At 43.7% G+C, this 13,084-nt stretch overlaps 1 protein-coding gene across 1 annotated transcript in view; it reads right to left on the bottom strand.

Moving 5' to 3' along the window:
• The window catches only part of LOC144752100 (complement C3-like), a 1,799,539-nt gene that overhangs the window by 1,549,001 nt on the left and 237,454 nt on the right, over nucleotides 1-13,084 (bottom strand). The window lies entirely within an intron of this gene.

The following is a 13,084-nucleotide window of genomic DNA, read 5'->3' as shown; positions in this document are numbered from 1 at the left end:
CCTGCGGGCAACAGGACCTTTAACATTTTAATGATATCTGGATACGTGTATTCTCCCATACGGAGCATGTCTTTTAATTCTCGATGGAACCCTGCTGGATCTTTGTCGTGACAGGGAATTAACTTCTTCATCTCTAAGAGTTCCATCTTGGTAATCGGGGTGTAAACAAATACTCGTTCTAGATCGCCACCCGCTGTCCTAACTGGGTGTACTTCTCGTAACGGATGCTGTCTATCTATGTAAAATGGTTTACTTTCTGGAGGTGAGACGTGAACAAAATGCGGATTCAGAAACGTTCTATATTTGTAGCGCTGTTCTAGAATGACGCTAATTAAATCGGTACCTAGACCTCTCCATCTATACTGGAGTAACTCGTTCAGAACATCATGTAACGGACCTGGATCAGAATGTTGTCCCTCATACAGTGTAATGAAGTGCTGGATCATATACATACCCACCAGTCGCTGCTCGGCTGGGGGCAGTTTCAGAAACATTTGTGCCACTATTTCATCTGGAAAAGTGGTAGAATCAGTAACCCATCGGACTGCTGATCGGGCTAGTTCTTGTTCATGCATGGTACTAAGTTCACTATAACCGATTCGTGATTTCAGAATGTGATCGGTAGCTTGAAATACTTGTTCTAGCGAATCTTGTTCTGGTGCTGGAAGATGAAAAACTTTCTTGTGTTCTAGACGTGAATGTCGGTCGGGAAGTCTAGTTTTACCTACATACGCTATTCTGGTAGGATTCTCGTCATCTACCTCTTCAGTAGAAGAGTCGTTTTCCTTCTCGCTTACTTGTGCTGCTTTGCGTTTCTCGTGAAACCTTATTATTTCCTTACGAATTTTCTTGTACATACTTTCTATACTACTGAGTGTCTTGTGTCTACCCTCAGCTATATTATCACTCCACCTTGTCAGGACTTTCATTTCGGTCAGATCTTTAGTCGGATAATCTTGTTCCCTTATTAAACAATTAATTAGAAACTTTAATAGCATGAGCTGGGTCTCAGCTTTCCTTAGAGACATGATTTCGCCAATACTTTCTGGATCCTCTCCTGTACGGATGAAACGATATATTCTGTCTAGATCTTCTTTCATATTCGGTAGGGTGTCCAAATACTCGGTCACCCGTCTTACGCGCAATGAATATATAACCATATTATCATCGCCTGGGACTGGATCATAACGGCATTCGGTAAGAGCTCGCTTGATATCTGCAACGGACTGATGTTTGGGCGTACGCTGTAACGCACGTTCATATAACTCGACTAACGTTACACGTTTGTGTGGCGGCGGGGTACCAGGAGGACCTCCCCCCGCGGCCCCTAAACTGGAATCGTCGACGGATACTCTTCGTGCTGGCAGAGTGACCGATGTAGCGGGTACTTGTACTGTAGGCTGGACCGGGGGTACCGTAACAGGTGCTGTAACAGGTGCCCCGGTGGCTGGAAGAACAGGAATTACATTATTTACAGGAGCTGGCGGAGCAGGATTTGCATATTCTGGGACTGTGTCGTCCAAATAGGACGAGAGAAAAATATCAGCTGCGGTCGGTTTGTGACGTAGCTTAATCGGAACTAATGGCGGCAGGAAATTACATGGTGCTTCCGGGGTTGCTTTTGGCAAGCCCTCGGGAAGAAGAGGATACATACCCTTAATAAGGGCATTTCTCTGTCTGTCTGACTGTTCGGCTTTAACTCGTTCACCTATTTCGATTAATTCCCTTTCTTGGGCTCTTTCTGAGGATTCTCTACTTAATTCTAACTTTCTGGTTTCTTTTTCGGTTCTTTTATGAGATTCTTTGCGCCATAACTCGATGGCATCTTTCTGTGACTGTCTGGCTTTCTTTTTTCATAATACTTCTTCTACTCGCATGATGCACTCGGCATCCCATGTGCCTGATACAGGCCATCTATATTTCTCTTCGAGATGTTTAGTATACTCGACCCATAAGTCTAGATATAATATGGCACTTATGCCATGCTTATGATACATAAAATGTCCTGGACTGTCCCTAGGCGGGACAGGGACTGCTTCCTCGAGCAGCCCTTTTCTAGTTTTTAACTGACGTAACTTAGAGAACAGAGGCATACTTTAGGCTGAATCTGAACACAATACAATACACGATAAACACAATAATAACTTGAAGAAACAAATCACTCATACCACGACATTGAATACACATTGAAATAACATTTAAAATAACAGTTCGGACAGAATATTACCTGGAATACTGAGAACAGAAACACATGAATTTCTCGAGAACAGAACTTACTAGAATTACTTAGATGCACTGCTGAAACAGTACGAAACATACCGGTCTCATAAAGAGACACGTCAGGACCCGCATCCACCTAGGTGGACACTTCGTGTTGGATTTGCGTACCCAAACCCACGGACCAGAGACAAATTAATTGACCCTGTCTAGATACTACCCCAGCGACGGTACTCACCGGGCAGCAAGAACGGAAGGCCTCGGACTGGACTGGACTGCTACGACGACGGACGACGAACTTCGGACTTCAGTTACAGGTGGGCCTCCGGATACCTCGGACCTTGAACTCTCGGCTTGGGCTCTGGTCGGGACTCGCCGCGTTCCTCCACCGCCTCGTCTGGATGCTGGACCGCAACCTCCGTCTCCTCCGTGGACCTGAGGGATACTTGAAGCAGAAATATCTGCCGCTGCGCAGGATGGTTCCGTCACGGCTGCAGAGGATCAGGGGGCCTGCGTGGCTTCTCCGGTGCGTGGGGAAAGGGCAAGTCCCTGTTCGGGCGCCATTATGTGGTAAATAAATAATTAATTACTGGTTCTATTTTTGACTATAATCAATAAACAGGTAGCTCAATAAATAAGAGTCAGGATTCGAGGTATCTTGAGTTTTGCAGGTTTAATAAAGCATAAGGGACAGGAACAGGACAGCCTGCATGGGAATAGGATGGCAGCTGCCGGGGGCAGGGTCTGGGAGCATAAGGATAACTTTTAATAACAGTGCACAATATTTATAGTTAAACAAATACATTGTATTCAATACAGTAGGCGTAGCAGTAGGCGGAGTTTGTAGCAGTCGCGAAAGATAAGGCATAAAGTGGGTGTAACAAGAGGTGTGTACAGGGCGTATACATTGACATGTGATGCAAACGTAACAGAATATGTCATAAAAGGGGCGGAAACATGGATGGGGCTACCTGAGCAGCTGGGACCTCTAACCTAGTGGTGCGCGTAAACTGACAATGACGTGTTACCAGGGAGAACTGGGGGGCTATGACTTCTGCGCTAGAAGAGGAGACTAAAGTCTGGAGAGCAGAGCGACATGTACCTAAAGCCTATCTAGTATCTAGTGTTTAGAGAGCATGTTGATAGAATCCAAAAGTTATCAGGGTGAAGGCTAACAGACATTAAGACTGGTGCATACATAATCCTATATGTAGTGCGTGTGCGGGGAATATTCTATGAATATGAATACAGTATTTCTCTTACATGGAGACATAAAGGCTAGACTATGACGGAAACTATCGATGCGATTCAGTAGCTTAGGAATGCAGAGAAGGAGGGCTGGACTGATAACTAGAAACATAACATACTCTTTGGCAGACTGGGAGGCAGAGCCAGGCCGAGCCGGGCACTGCGAGGCATGAAAGTAAGCTAAGGGTCAGGGATACAGGTGGGGGCTGTATCGCTCCTCGGAGAGGGTTCAGGAAACAGGAGCTGAATCTGAGTCCGGGCCCTTTTGAGGCCTAGAAACGGGGACAATTCAATGAATTAACGTGCACACTGTAAAATGTGGCAACGTAGGATTACATAGGCCTGATATTCGTTGTATTCACGAGGACTGGAAACTGGCATACTAGAGATGGACACAACTGTAATTGCGTCTTTAATCGATCAGAAGGGAATACATGCATATCGATCATGCACATATGACATAACATGGGGAACACGTAGGCACATACAACATGGCAAAATTTACTTTTCCACACACTCCTCATTTTTTCTTAGAAATTCCTCTTTCTTATTGTCTGAGTGTGAAATAGATTCTCATCTTTTTACAATGTGGGTAGACATTGAGAGACCCTTTTTTCATCCTTTCGCTTTTGAAGAATTAATTTTCCTTTCTCATGTACCTTTGTCATTTTCTTTACCCATCATTAAAAATACTTGGAAACTGTTCCAGACACTTTTTTCATCTACTTTAGATGAACATGCACAAATTCTGAATTCCTCCATCTGGTACAATAAACATATTAAAATAAAAAATAAATATATTTTCGGAAAGACTGGCTATTATGTGGTCTCAAATGGACTTATCAACTGTTTCAAGATGGCATTTGTGTGCCTTTTTCAGTATTGCAATCTCATTTTATTCTTCCCTCCTCATTTCATTTAAGATATTTATCTTTAGCAGCAGCTGTCCAATCCTCTTAAAATTCTCTCTCCACTTCATCCACATTGTCTCCTGTATCTCCTATTACTACAGCATTTCTAAGGGCCCGATTCACAGAACTAACTTAAGACAAAATCCTAAACTCACTATCATTTTGGCATTCACAGAAGGCATTTACTCATTTTGGTATTCACAGAAGGCACTTACTCATTTCGGTATTCACAGAAGTTAGGAGTCCTAACTTTAGGACTCCAAAATGCCTTCTGTGAATACCGAAAGTCTTAAAGTTAGGATTTTTCTCAGTTTAGGAGTAGTTAGGACTCCTAAACTGAGAAAAATCCCACCTTTAAGACTTTGAGTCTCCTAAAATTCATACTTTTTGGATTCAAGTATGGCGTCAGATTAACAGTATCTGTCTTTCCCAAATCCCTTTTTCTTTTTCACACATTTTTCTAGGTAGTGTCTCTGAAGTTTGGTCTCCATCTTTTCACATTATTAATCTCCTTATAGCAGTTGCGTTTCAGCAAATCACTAGATCATGGAAAGACACCTCAACAGTAGCTTTTCAAGCATGGTGGTATGGTGTTTGTTATAACCATAAACTTGACAGAGCTTATGTGCATCCAATCTCGCTTGCTATTAAAAGAGAATCTTTGTGGATGCCTGTTACTGAATTCTTAATTAAGTCTGCTAAAAAAGTACCTGTATCTAATCCTTGCACTGAAGAGATTCCCAAACCTCCTTGAGTATACGTATTGTTGTTTTACCTATTTTTTCATGCATAAATGTTACTTTTTTCTCTTATTACGCATACATTGTATGTTCCCCCCTTTTTAATTTCTCTATCATTTTCACCTTTTATTTTTCTCTAACTTTTCTGTCTCTTCTTTCTTTCCATTTGTTATATTGATGAATTATACATATATGTAATTTTTTGTTTACTGTATTTTATCTTATGTTTATATCAAATAAACTTCTCTTTAAACTAGGTATTTGACTGAGACACACAATCAAATCCCAATGTCGTTGGGTCCCTGAAGAACCACCGGAATTCACACCATTAGCTAGAATCATACAGCTCAAAGAGGTATTCAATGGCACCAGGGCATACACAACAATATCTGCCATAATGCACCTGGAAAGGAGTTCTGATGTATACATTTAATCCAAACACTGACCACCCTTGTCTCAAATGTAAAGCTCCACAGCATGTTAGTGTTCAAATAAACACTCTCATTGGTGAAATATGTTATGAACACTCTGACAGTGCTAAATCCGTTAGTCTGTTTTCATTCTGTATTTGCTGCCATCTTTTCTTTTTTTCTAATGGAAAGAATGAAGTTCTTAGTGTACACACAGAAATGCTGATATTCTCATGAATGAAAACGCTACAGGCTGGCATTTTATTTGTTTATCTTAATGGGCACAGGCTTTATAATATGGCTCTCTACAGTGTAAGCCTAATGTTTACAAAAAATGGATGCTTATTGTCAACATGTGGACAGAGTTAATGTTTTTGCATCATATTAATTTAGTTTGAAAATAGTCTTTGGGCCAGATGTAGGAGCCCAAATACCGGTCGGTAACGGCCGATTTTGGCCGTTACCGACCGGTATTTAGAAATTGGCATGTAGGGGCCTTTATTTTACAGAATCGGTAAATTTACCGATTCGGTAAATTTACCGATTCTGTAAAATACCGAATCGGTAATTTTACCGATTCGGTAAATCCAAATGTAGGTGGGACTCTTCTGAGTCCCAAAGGCCTTTCAGATTCGGTATTTTACCACCCAATTCAATTGGGTGGTAAAATACCGAATCCAGGTGTGCATGCACATGTGTGCATGCACACCTATGCCATGTGACAGACCGACATGCCCTTAGGGCATGTCTGTGTGCCACATGGCACACATGCCTGTATTTGGGGTGCAAGATGGTGTCAAAGTGACACCCCCTGCACCCTTGCAGGATTCGGTATTTACCGATTCGGTAATTACCGAATCGGTATTTCCCATTGATTCCTATGGGCTTCACAGCCCATAGGAATCAATAGGGAATACCGATTCGGTATTTACCGAATCGGTAAATACCGAATATTAACGATTCGGTATTTCAATTTCTAGAAATACCTACATCTTCCCCCTTCATATTTACCGATTCATAAATACCGAATCGGTAACATTCGGTATTTATGAATCGGTAAATACCATTTACCTACATCTAGCCCTTTGTGTCTCTAATCCATGTTTTAATTTGAAAATGTGAGATCAAAATAGTGGTCAAACATGATATAAATCCCAGGATTTGACCAATGACTAGGAGAGGTCGTTGGGCCAGAATTATCACCAGAGGTCACGCAGATTGCGGAGCCCTCTGTTCTCACTCAGACAATTCCAGAAGGCGTGCATATAATTTGCTTCTTTGGCTGAGCTCTCAAAAGAAATAGCTGTAGCCAGCTATTCAAAAATATGCTGTGCGATCAACCCTCTAGGAGATGCGTCACGTTGTTAAGCCCTGCGCCATAAGGAGGCGTTCCTGCGCAGGGGGGGGGCGTTCCTGCGCAGGAACGCCTCCTAAAAGTGGCTGAGTGAAATCTATAAGATTTCGCTGCGTCAAAACCCTGCGCCTGCTTGAAGCAGGCGTAGGTCTTGACGCAGCATTGTGAAGATGGGGCACCCCCGAGCCTTGCTGGAGCTGCGTCGCGCTTGCGACGCAACTCCAGCAATGCGCCACCTTTACGGCACAGATGCGTCACGCATCTGTGCCGTTTTTGCCCCATGGTGCGCCGCATTGTAAATGCGGCGCACCATGGGTGGCGGAGCAGCGGCGCAAGATAAGTTATCATAAATCTGCCACTTAATATTTTATTGATTCAATTAATTAAAACTACTGCAATAAATACAGGTAAATTAAAAGAAGTAATACGTTATTAAAAATTACAGACACAGTAAAACAATAACATTAAAGCCGATGAGGTGGTCAGCATGATGTCCTGTTTTCAAAGTCGACTAAAAGCGTCTTGTAAATTGGTTCAATTAGTGAAAGATTTTTTTTTAAGAATTTGATTTTTTGTTTTATATTTGCTAAACTGGGCTAATTCTGTTATGTCACTAGTTTTGAAACAAAGCAGTAAGGCTTGCATACAGGTAAAAACTATATGTTTTTTTTCGAAATATCGGTTTGAGTGTGACATGCTATAAAAATTCATGCCAGCAATAAACAAGGTGCACAAAAGATTCACATCTATAGTCGTAAAACCTGCGGGGCATGGTGAGGGTTGGTTGCTCTATTAATCCAGGATACTTTCCACTCTTCAATAGGGGAACCAGAAATCTTGCACACAGGATATTCGTTTCTGCATAGCTTACTTAGAGCCATGTTCAGGTTAAGTTGCTTACAGTCTGTTCTGTTTGCACATCCGATTTACAAATTAGGTAAAAAATGGCAGCCGATCGGGGGCATTGCAGCTGCCGATGTACAATCATACTATGCGGCCTCCCATCTACAAGTACTCAACGATTGGTGGCATTGCCTGAGGAATGAACCAGCATCTAACTTAGAGAGATGGCTACTGGGGGATCTATTGCTATATAAACACTTGTATGGCTGTGCCTTTACCCGCATCCTCCCTCCGGCTACTAATGTGGTGTTGGCCACATTGGCTGGCAGAAGTGGCTCACAGGTGAGGCCCGCTGTGGTGTAATCGCTTGCTTCCATAATTGCAACACCTACAAGGTTTTATGGGATAGGACCGGATTGGGATCTTAACACTGGAGGATGTTCTCCAGGGTCTCACCCTTAAATCCTTTCCAGATTTACTGGAAGAGCACTCTATGTTGCGCACCCAATTTTACAACTATCTACAGTTTCGCCATGCACTCGCCCCATATTTAATGGATCTGCAGCCCATCCGGAATTCAGCCCACTAGAGGGGTTGCTCCTCATGTGGGACCTAGAGGAACACAACATTTCTAAGATATATCAAACCCTGATCACCCACAGCGCGTCAACACTTGAATTCCTCCAAGAGACTAGGCAAACAGACCTAGGACCCATTGATAATGATTACTTGAGGGAGGCTCTGGAGTCCACCAGGTCAGATGCCATCTCCTCACGCCAGCACTTTTGTTTGTAAATATCTACACAGAACATACTACACCCGGGTGTGGCTTTACAGAGCAGGTCTCATTGCTTTCCCGGCCTGTCTGCGCTGTGGGGTGGAGGAAGCCACTGTCATCCAAGTGGTGTGGACAGGTCCAGTCTTGGACAGGTTTTGGAGTGTTCATAGATGTTTGAGGGAGGTACTGGGGTGGACAATACACTGCACACCACGGCTCACATTACTACACATCACGCAGGATATCGGGGGCATCAGATATAAACGCCACCTACTGTTCTTGGGTTTGACCTTGGTCAAGCACGATATGGCCTGTTTTTGGAAAGCACAGTCCCCTCCCCTGCTGGGGGTTTGAAAGAGAGGTTTAGATTTTTGCATGGGATTGGAAGAACCAGTGTTTAGGGCCTGGGGGTGCCCCCAAAAACATACATGTATATGGCAACCCTGGGCAAAACTACAGGGGTATTGTCCTGACTCCACTGACCCCACAGCCTGCGTTGTTGGATCCGGAGGTTCTGCCTCATGTATAGCGTAATATCTGTATGTTCCATTACCGAGTTGATGAAGTGGATGATTGCTGGGACAGTATCCAGGGACATGATCATACTCCCAAGATTCTACATTTTTCCAATCACTACTGCAGCCTGTTCTTTTCCTTCCTTTTTAAAAATTTTTCTTCTCTTTCTCTTTGGTTCCCGTTAATAATGTACAAAAATGTCATTTTCCATATGTATATCATATTGCGTCCAGTTTCATATGCATAAAATGGCTCTTCAAGCATGTTTTTGGCAGAGAAAATTCAATAACGTTTGTTTATACAAAACATAAAAAATATATGCTGATTTTAATTTTCTTAAATCAGCTTCCCTCGAAAGTGTCAGGACTTGCTTTTCAGTATGGATTTTAATCCTGGGAAAGATGAGAAGCATTAAGATTGGTTTTAAGGAGTTTTAGGTCTTTAATGGCTGCTGCTAAATGTGATGACCAGGAGCCAGGATTTCCTTTTATCACTCTGTATTAATATCTAATAGTTGCTGACTTACAAATCGCATCTAAGTAGGCCAAACTCTAGGCAAATCTGGGCTTGTTGTGTGTTCAGGGGGATATTAAATATCAGTCTGAATGTTACACATTGCAGTTTCTTTAGAGGGTGTATAAGCTGAACATGGAAGGCTTGGTGACCATAGCAGGTCGTTGGTATCAGCTTTGCTTTAGTGACTCTTATAAGTGCCTCTGCAGATGGACTGTATAAATGTGAGTTAAGCTAACACAGGGCAAACGTTAAGAACTTGGCTTCTGCCCAAAGGACAAACAGCGACTGCACTTATTTTTGTTTGTTCCAACTAACATCTTACAGTTTTGTCAATGTCAGCTGTCAGCTTATTAGTTATACTATAATCATTCAGATCATCGTTGCATTCCAATTTTCGTTTGGCCAAAAATTACCTAATAGTCTGCATATTGAATGATTCCGAAGCTGATATGTGCCAATTCTAGAGGGAAATGAGTTTGCCCACTTCAGTGCGCTTCCATGGTCAGCTGTGCAGAGAATAAACAATAATGATGCGAGGACGCATTCCCGCTTTAGGCCTCAGTTCTTTTGTTGTGTAATTTTGTTAACCTTTATCTTGTTTTCACTGACAGTTACGTGCCTAACTGCTTTTATTTTTGTGTTCTGTGTGGTTACCATTCATCTTTTAGTTTGTGTTTGGGAAACCGATAGGTTTCTTAAGAAAATCCTCACCCACCAACCTAGTTGGTGGCATGCTTCATCATCGGGTCCGACCCAAGGCACCGAGTGCACCCTGGGTGTGCTATGATGCCTGAACTACAATGGAGCAGGAGTTTCTCTCCAGCCATTCGCACCTTAGCGTGTGCACACTTTTCACAATCTGGTCCTGAAAGAACTCACCTTGACTGCTTCACGCACATTTTGCTCTGGCCCTGACGAAAGCCAGCATATGACACAGTCTGGCTGAAACATGTAGACCTGTTTTTTAGGATACCTGAGTCTATACATAAAACTCAACACGTATCTAATTCTTAACCCTGTCATAGGGCCCCATTATTAAAATTACTTCTATTGTTTGAAGGGGACCCTATAGATAGTTTTAACATCACTTTCACTACACCATACACAAACAAATCTGCTCTGCTGTCATTCAGGTGTCATAGCACACCCAGGGTGCACTCTGCGCCTTGAGTGGGACCCCATGATGAAACATGCCACCAATTAGGTTGGTGGGTGAGGGTTTTCTTAAAAAAACCTGTTGGTTTCCCAAACACAACCTAATGGCTTCAACTACGAGCCAGTTCTTCTTGATTATACACTGTCTTTTACTTACCCAGTACCCTGCCCTGTGGTCTACCTAGGTCCTTACGAGTGACTTATGTTTAAGAAAAGAGGAGTTTAAGGCTTGGCAAGGGGTTTAAATGCCAAGTCAACATGGCAGTAAAACTGCACATACAGTTACTCCGGAGTGGTAGGCCTGAGACATGTTTAAAGGGCTACTTAAGTGAGTGGTAGAATCAGTGCCGCAGGCCCACTAGTAGTATTTAATTTACACGCCCTGGGCAAATATAGTGCACTTTACTAGGGATAAATAAGTAAATTAAATATGCCAATTGTAGATAAACCAATGTTACTTTGTTTAGGGGAGTGTGCACATGCACAGGTTAGCAGTTGTAAAATGCCCCGATTCCCTTGGCCAACAAAAACAGTTCAGCAAAAGTGAAGCAAAAAAGGCAAAAAGGTTGGGGGAACACCACCCTAAGGCTCACAGATCTAACAGTGCTCAATTACTACATACCCATCAGAAGGTCAGACAGGGTCCTTTCAAAAATGAAGGGGACACCTGGTCTGTATTGGCCAGGTTATACACCGTATCCTACTCCTCACAAATTACAGACTTTAGAAGTTGTAAGATTGTTAAATCAAATAGTAACTCTGTGCAGACATCTCAGACAGTATGCACTACAGAATTTGACAGACAGAGAACTTCCCTTAGTACCTGCACCATAGGGGCAGGATTTTGTACCGGCAATGAGTATGCAGACTATAAATGCTATCAATGGCAAAGTGCCTATGATGGGTGATGAAATTGCCTTCTGCTTTACTCAGAATACTAACCAGTTGGAAGCCATCTATCCTCATACAACATAACAAGACACACATAGAATTTTGACTGTGTGTCTTCCTCTTGGGATGGTGCCACTCGCAGAGGAGTGTATCTACATGTATTTATATTACTACACATGGTGCACCCTAATTTGCGGTTCTTCCAGATGCATTAAGAGAGGTACAAAATGAGCACAGAGCTGCACCAACTCTTGATTTGAAATTAATGGACATATAGGAACAGTTTACTCAATCGTTCTGAGCAACATTCATGGGGAAGCAGCAGCTTTGGTCATACGCTAGAGACTCGCAGTAGTTCCGGTTCAAAAGTGCAAACAGGAATAACCTAACATCATTTCTGGAACATCTACATCTGTGTGCCATGACAGTCCGGGTTCATGTGCCGTCAAACAGCACCTCCCGAAAAATGTGAAGTTGAGAGTTCAGGGAAATAACATACTAGGCATGTAACTAGAAAGAAGCTCGGCCCGCCAGCAACCCGGCACACACAAAATGGGGAGACTGGAACCAGGAGCCGGGAGCCAGGAGTCAGAGGAATCAGAGCAGGGGGCAATAACTACTGTGTTTCCACCAATCCTTATCACAGCGACATCAGTGGAAGGGACAGGCAGCTTCATAACCTCTCCTCGCAATTTATTGTTTTTTCAGATGGAAGCCGAGGATAAGCGCATAGACACATCATGGCAACAGGACCCCCCACCCCACACTTAGCATGCATCCCGCAAATAACACACTAGACACCAGTGTTAGATTGGGAAGAAACTGCTGCAGGTTTATTTTATTACATACAACGTTATGTAATCATAGTGGGTTATCTTACGGGCAATCCAAGGGCAGGCTGTATTTTCGCCACCTGCCCGCCTGATGAGCCAGGCGGCACCGTGGCGAACCACCATGTACTGCCCCTTATGGTAAAACATAATACACACGCCCCTTGGGGGGTGTACTAGGCAAACCCCCGGTTGCACAGGCCCACAACCGCCCGAAGGACTAATGGGGTGCCGACACGTGTTCCCGGAACCTCCCATGGGGCCCCAGGTCTTAGGCTATGGCACCCCTATGTGCCCGCTGAGGTCCAGTGCTGAACTTCTCTGCTTCCGGATTGCCCTGTAACTCCGCCTGCAACGAAAATTAGAACATTAAAATGTTCAAACTGTCCCCCACAAGCTGACACACAGGGTGAGAGGTCGGGAGGGAAAATGTGTGTCCCCGCCACGAGGTCACTACGACGCGTCCGGTGCGGCAAAGAGGCAGAGAAGATGGCGAGGGGGGCTTAAGTACCCCTCACCCTGCCTGCCGCACCGGACCACTCAGCTCCTCCTAGCTCCCCTCGGGACTCCGCCTGCCCGGGGAAGGAGAGGGGCTAGAGAGGGGGGGGTGGGAGCCCTCAGTGTCTAGGGGGCAGCCCTCCTGATGGCCACTGCGTGGCCTCGGGCAGCCGCAAA

Source organism: Lissotriton helveticus, chromosome 1_1 (assembly GCF_964261635.1).
Source record: "Lissotriton helveticus chromosome 1_1, aLisHel1.1, whole genome shotgun sequence".
Classification (NCBI taxonomy): Eukaryota; Metazoa; Chordata; class Amphibia; order Caudata; family Salamandridae; genus Lissotriton; species Lissotriton helveticus.
Note: the sequence above shows the minus strand (reverse complement) of the source record. Positions and strands in the feature narration are given on the sequence as shown.